We start from the raw sequence: 7,365 nt of genomic DNA, 5'->3' as shown, positions 1-7,365 counted from the left end.
AATCATTATATTTTTCCTTATTTTTTCAAGATGCATTTCTATTTTTCCCCTTATTTTTTTCAATTTTCTTGATTTATTTGGCAATAAAATATACTATTTTCTGGTTTTTCTTATTACAATCACTTCAACATACTAACATTCAATTTATCTTTTATTTTCCACCCATGAGAACACCTTTTACCCACCCCAAACAGAAAAACTACCGTTTTACCACCTAAAGACCGCATTTAGAGCTTACGGGAATTAAATAGAGTATGTAAATCATTGCAAAATCAAAATTTTTTGATGAAAAACAATTATTCATGATGGAACCAGCACACAAATAAATTTTCATCCAATAAGAAAATAATTATCATCATAAAATATAAAAAATCCTTCATTTTCTTCATAAAAATGGTCATACCGTGTTTTTACGTAATTCGAGACACCTTGAATGACTGCATAACCAGCAAATGGAGCCTCCATTTCTCTCAATCCAATGCTGCACATCAATCTTCAGCATCTCCACCAACATTTTCTTCATTCTCCCTCCTAGTTCCTCCTTCAAGATGGTGCACATGAATAGCCCATAGAGGGGAGAGACAGAGAGGAGAGAGAAAGACTAGATTCTGATCTCTTCATCCAGACAGCCATATCTCGCGCAAAGACTGGTGATAGAGTCAGCCAAGAGGGACCCCCCCCTCCCCCCTTTGGCCTAAGGTTTGGTCCACCTTTTCAAATCTTGCCCATTTGTGGCCTCTTCCGCGTCCGGACTTCGTTTCAGCCTCTGAAAAATCCTGTGCGTCCGTCTCGTCATTCCGCACTGACTGGTAACTCCTGGCATCCTGCACGGTAGTTGAAAAATTTATCAAAAATCCACAAGTGTCCCTCGGATGCCTTTTAAAAGCCGTCTTTCACTTGGTGCTTAAAATTGTCCTAGCTGCAGCTGCCGCCTTCGATGTTAAATATTTTTTCCTAAATTATGGATTTTTTGGCAAATTTTAGGCACATCTCGGGCTCAAAACTCCACTCTCAGGATTACTATTGATTTTTCATAGTTGTATATGGAGTTTCCATTGATAGTTAGCCTATCCATTTACAAAGAATCCGTTCTAAGTTAGATTTTTAGCTTATCACCATTAAGCAGCTTAAGGAGCATAAAAATTGCTCTCAAATTTTTGTTTTACACATAAATCAAGAGGTTGAATATCTGTCAAAGGATTTAGTTAATAATCTAGCATTAACATCTCTACTAAAGGAGAGTTCATGGATTTGTTTGAGGTGCTTATGTCATTAACTTCCAAGAGATCATTGAATCACCTTATAGACCTAGAGCCACACTCCAAGCAAGTCATAAACCACCATGTAGATTGTCTGAATGTGAGCATAAAGAAGTGGCCAAGCAAATCAAGGAGCTTCTAGAGATGGTTTTCATTGGGCTTAGTTCTTTAGCATATGCTTCACTAGTCTTGTTAATGAAGAAGAAAGATGGATCCTTTAGGATCTGTATAGACTATATAGATCTAAAGAAGATCACAGTGAAGAAGAGGTACCCGATTCTTAAAGTGGATGATTTGATTGATGAGCTCAAGAGATCTAAGTTCTTTAGCAAGATCAGGCAACCATCAAATTTGAATGCAAGAGGGTGATGAGGTTAAAACTGCCTTTAGCATTGATCGTGGGTTATACCGTCGCTAATGCCATTTGTACAAACAAATATCCCATTCACCTAAACTATTTTGAAAGGTTATTATTGAAATAATATATAAAAATAGGAAAAACATAGTATTTGAATATATAAATTGAAATATCTATTCTTATATGTTTAGAGAGGCACGTCCATCTATAACCATGGATTCTATTATAAAGTAGAAAAAAATTCTTTTTTTCTAAGTCGGATTTTTAAAACCTAGAGTTTGATGAATAAGATTTTGTAGCCTTTCCTCTTCAAGTTTATTCTAGTGTTCTTCGATGATATACTAATTTTCATTAGCAATATATTGGAGAACCATTTGTTACATATAAGGAAGGTTTTTGATGTGTTAAGGCACCATAGGCTCTTTCCTAAGGAGAAAAGGTGCTCATTCATGTAGATAGAGGTGGAGTACTTAGGCCACATTGTTAGTGAAAAAGGGATATTATTGACCCCAAAAGAATGCATCATGTCAAATATTGGCCAACATCTACCACTACTAATTTCCTTAGAGGATCTCTTGGTCTATCATCATTCTATTGTAGGTTCATAAAGCATCATATGACTATAGTAGATCAATTGATTAAGAGGTTGAAGAAGGAAGCTTTCATTTGGGATATCCTTGCAAATAGAAGCTTCAATTAGTTAAAAGAACTCTTGCCTAGGGGCTTTACCATACAATGTGATGTCAATAGTAGAGGCATAGGGGCTATATTATTATAGAAGCACATGCCTTGAATCGCCACTAATGCACCTGATAGGACTCCACAATGCTCTAGCATCACCTCTCACTCTTCTACACTCCTTGTAAACTTGACTTAGCACTTCGCTATGCCTCTAACTTCAAAATGTTCTATGTCTTGCACCTTGAATACTTTGCATAGATCGACACTTTGAAGCTTTAACTATTCAATTTTCATTGAAAATTCCTTACAGATCTGTCAAAAATGCTCTGAAATCCTACAAAAGGCTACACCTCTAAATCGACTACTCATCAACATAACATATGCTTTGAAACTCTCATTGTTTGTCCTTCTCCTTTATGATGTTACAAGTCGGTATTAGGATTTTTTTTATATGATAGACATAAATAAAGATTTTTTATTGCAACAGGGTTTTCACAACAATGTTTAGAAACTTCTTTTTCAAAAATGTGATAGAATCTTCAATTTTTATAGAATTTATATTCTTTTATAAAATGCTAACTGTGTTAGTCTCGCATGATAAAGTGCACTTTTTTTGGCATAGCTTACCACAATAGGTTATAGACTTTCACTACTAGCATTCTTTCTTATTTTGTCTTAATAAACATGAGTTTATGTTGTGCTCTATTGTCTACTTAGGCAAATTTTGTGTTTCTTGAAACAAGTTATATCATTTTTTAGTTTTTATCTTTTTTGAGAAAAATAATCACTTTCTATCATTTATTTTGCACTATCTTTAGAAACATAAATTCAATAGTGTGGTATGTAGTCTCGTTGCACAAATTTCATGTTTCTAAAAATGAGCTACCTTAGTGTTGACAATTTTCATCTTTTGTAGAAAAAACATATTAATAGTATTTTTAATTTTAAAAATGACAAAATGAGACTTTCTTGGGAAGTGATGGAGCAAGAACCTATCAATGATACAAACATTACATGTTTTTTTAATTTTCTTCATAGAATAGAAAACTTATCTAAGTTCAAAATGTTCCTTTCAATCTTCAAGAGCCTCTCGAGTATCTTTTTAACAAGCATTGATTTATAGGGAAAATTATATGAGGAATGTAGAGAGCCTTGCAATTGATAGTTATGTGCATTACGTTGATATGATAAAAGTAACCAATGATCCCATGACTACTCCGGTTACCAAGTGGAACCTTATTAATGAAGAGCTCAAGAAGAATTAAGTCAACTACCCTTATCGTAAGGATGGAGAATATTGTCTTTTTGTTGAGGACATAGATTGCCTTGTCTTCCTTCAATATGTGGAAGATTCTTCTTTAAATGAAGTGCAAGAAAAGAAGGGAGAATATGATGCATGTCCATATGGATAGGTTGAAGGTAAGGTAGAGATATTTCAAGAGGATATTGAGAATTCGTAGGTCTAAGGTTTTGATCAAGTTGTATTCAAGAGTGAGAACATCAAAAAAGTGGAGGAGACAGAGATAGATTTTTAAATGTAGAGGTTTAAGAAGACCTTTTTCTTTGTGTCCTAACATTTCCAAGTTGCCTTATTAATAAAATAAGATATGCGTTGCTCAATGACATTCAACATCTTAATCTCAAAGAAGATTTATTGCTTAACTATCCTTGCAAGGTGGGTTTAGAATGATAAATATTCCATTAGTTATGAACCATACTCGTTAATAGCTCTTAATCTAAAGGGGGAGAATTTTAAAGATAGCTCTCTAGCTGTGTATTCATGTGTTAATCACATTGTGGATTATAAAAATAAGGAGTTGCCCACAAAAGAAGAGTTCTCAAAGGTCCAAAAAAGACTTGTTATTGAAGACATGGGTTATGAGAAAAATTGAAACGTGCATTAGGGGAGAAGCTAAATAACTTAATAAATATTTATTATGAGAGCCTTCTTGAATAATATGAAAAACCCAAGGTATGTAAGAGATTTTAAGTTTTTTAGTAAGATATAATATTTTTGTTATGCTTAATAGATAAGTAATTCTATAATTTTTATCCATTAACAAAGAAAATTGTTTTGGTTGTTATATAGATTGAAATTGAAGAACTTGACAACTTGTTGAAAAGAGTTGAGGGCTCTAGGCCACTCAAGTTTGGATCCTTCATTCTTGCGGCAGTTGTACTTGAATACTGATAACACATGTTGACCATGATTATCGTTCCTCTATGTGCTAAGCTAAATGCATACATGTTCGCACAGTCCCGCCTGAGGTAGTTGTGGTTGTAAGCCATACATAACAGTCCCAATCTTGACAACGCCAGATGATATCACCTCTTGAGGCCATCATGTTCCTCAATGCGGCCATAGTCGAGGTGCAACAACCTACCCTAGAGAATTTCAAAAGCATCATTGGCGCTCCACTCCCCTGACTAGGAATGAACCAAACCCATCTATCTTTTTGCCTATTATTCCTTTAAATCTAGCAAGTTGATTTTTAGCTTCACTCAATCTGGTAGGTGTCCCACCAATAATCTTAACTTCACCTATCATCTCAATTTCAATGGCACATCATCCTAGTATTTCCCTCCCAAAATTCCTCGAATCTTCTGTTGATGAATCTGATGCTTTTACATGGTAGTTTGATGTGGTGTACACGGTCAATTACCTTGGTCAAGCCAATGAAGCTCACAAGGTTACCATCTTTGAATCTTCGATGCAGAAGAAGGTTGCAACTTGGCTAGCTGTAGGGCACAGTTGGTCATCATGGAATGAAGCCCTCAATGCCTTCCCTATTCCATTCCAACTAGATTGAATGTATGTGAGTATGAAATGTTGAATACCCTATATGTCCAAGGTTTCAATAAACCTATTTGGAAAGCTTTTTCTTTTAATGATCTATCCGGTACTAGCATTGGCCTTTTTATAAGAAAGCTATCAGGTTAAAGCACTTCCTGTCGAAAGAGAAATCAGGAAAAGGGAAAAGATCCAGTAAGTTAGCTGAAAAACACCAACACGATGTAGTGAATCAACTTCTGATTCAAACTTGGATTACTCTAGAAGATCGTGTGGATTGGATATCCCCAATCATCATTATTTCCAAAAGAACAAGCTGTAGATACGTGTGGACTAATGAAAGTTGAATGTAGCCACAATCCCAAATCCTTTTTCTATCCCTTGCTTGGATACTATACCAGATAAAATAGCTAGCCAAGAGATGTACTCTTTTCTTGATGGTTTCAATAGATACAATCAAGTGCGCCTTGCTCCCAAAGACGAAGCTAAGATAGCTTTCATCACTACATAGGGAGTCTATGTATGCGCAATGATGTGGTTTGGCCTCAATAATGCTCTGGCATCCTTTTAGAGAGATATGTAGAAAATATTTGGGCCCTATCTCATGGATTTCATAAGGGTATTCTTGGTTGGTTTATGCTAGAACTTGTATTGGACATCTCTTATGAGTGGACCCATCTAGATCTCAAAGCTGAAAATCATATAATTGTCATTAGAGTAAAAAGCTAAGACACTACAAAGTCGACTCTTACTATAACTATGAAGCATGCATTAGAGAAAGTTGAATAGGATGTTGATACTATGATCATGTTAGATATTACCACAAAGGACATTGTTGTAAATGAGGTTCAAGATATGCAAAGTAAAAATTTCTCTCTTAAAATGAAGCAAGGTATTTGCAAGTAACAATGGGAAATAGCTATGGTTTCAAAGAAGGATATACAATGCATCAAGGGAGCTTGATGCTTCATGAAAAAGAAGTATTGCAACTAGGGTATGGTCATCATGATGAAATACAATCAATAAAAAGGTAGCACTAATTTCTTCATATGTGCTTATGAAGATGAAAAGATGCATTAAAACCTCTATGGTTTTGGGTATTTGGATGTATGTATGTTATTGCACGTCATGAAAAGCATGTAAATGAGCCCAAAAACATGTGGATATGACACAATTGATGGAAATATGGTTAGTGTGGACTATGCAAGGGAGCATGTTAAAGACAAGGCTTTCGTGCTGGAGGGGGCACCAAAGGATATCTCTAAACAAAGTCAAGTATGTTGTATACATGGTTGTTTTCTAATGCTTTTCGAAGCACTTTTCTTGGGAAATTGTATGTAAAGTTGTGGGATAGACAATGCATTAAGGAAAGGTTCATAGCGGATCAAAGGAGCTTATTGCCTAATGAGAAAGAGAAACCACAAGACATATGTGAGTGTCCCTATGATTTGGTGGAAAAGAGGTCAAAAGAAGAAATGAAAATGGTCCACATATTAAAGATGGCATGCAAATATAATGTGAGATTTTTTTGCAAATAATGGTTGGAGTTTTAGAAGTTCTTGTGCATCTTGAGCTACAAATGAATATTACAAACTCTTTGATCTTAGTAATTGGATGCTTGCCAGTTCTTGTAGACAAGGATGTGAAGAAACTTAGAGGCATATTTCTATCTCAACAAGGTTAAGAGGCTAATTATGGAGAGATGGTTAATGCCAAGCAATACATTTGGGATGGTAAAGTGGAATGCTCATATGCATATGAGTTGCATTAGGATGTGACACCTTCTTATAGCTCAACAATATGTACAACATGGCATGAAGCAGTAATTATTTATGTATTTGATCCCATTACTCAAAAGGTTTTCAAGGCAAATCAACAAAAGGATAGCATAACTACTTCTCTTTATGATCTAGGCTAGCCATTGTGCATGAATGCTTGCAGAGGGAGGGAGGGCTAAATATGTCACACGTTTTTGGGCAACATTACACCAATTACAAGTCTTAGAACCATATATACCTACGCTAGTGTCACAAGGTACTATTAATAAAATCACCTAAAATAATGTCTCTTTCCATGTTCCAACTTGCATTTTTCCATGGTCCCCTATTTTGAGGCCTCCTTATCTTGACAATACTTGGCTATTCTAGTTGTTCTGTAAGAGAAGGATTTAATGATGTTGTCAAGGTAGATAAGTATGGTTTGGAGGATGGCTTGTGGCTAATACATAACCTATCATCTTCTCATTTTCATCAATTGATGATCTGTGATCACAAGAT

Source organism: Lygodium microphyllum, unplaced genomic scaffold, assembly GCF_053477565.2.
Source record: "Lygodium microphyllum isolate KBCC unplaced genomic scaffold, Lygodium_microphyllum_v1.1.10 scaffold_109, whole genome shotgun sequence".
NCBI classification, from domain to species: domain Eukaryota; kingdom Viridiplantae; phylum Streptophyta; class Polypodiopsida; order Schizaeales; family Lygodiaceae; genus Lygodium; species Lygodium microphyllum.
The sequence above is the reverse complement of the archived record's forward strand: the minus strand, read 5'-3'. Positions refer to the sequence as shown.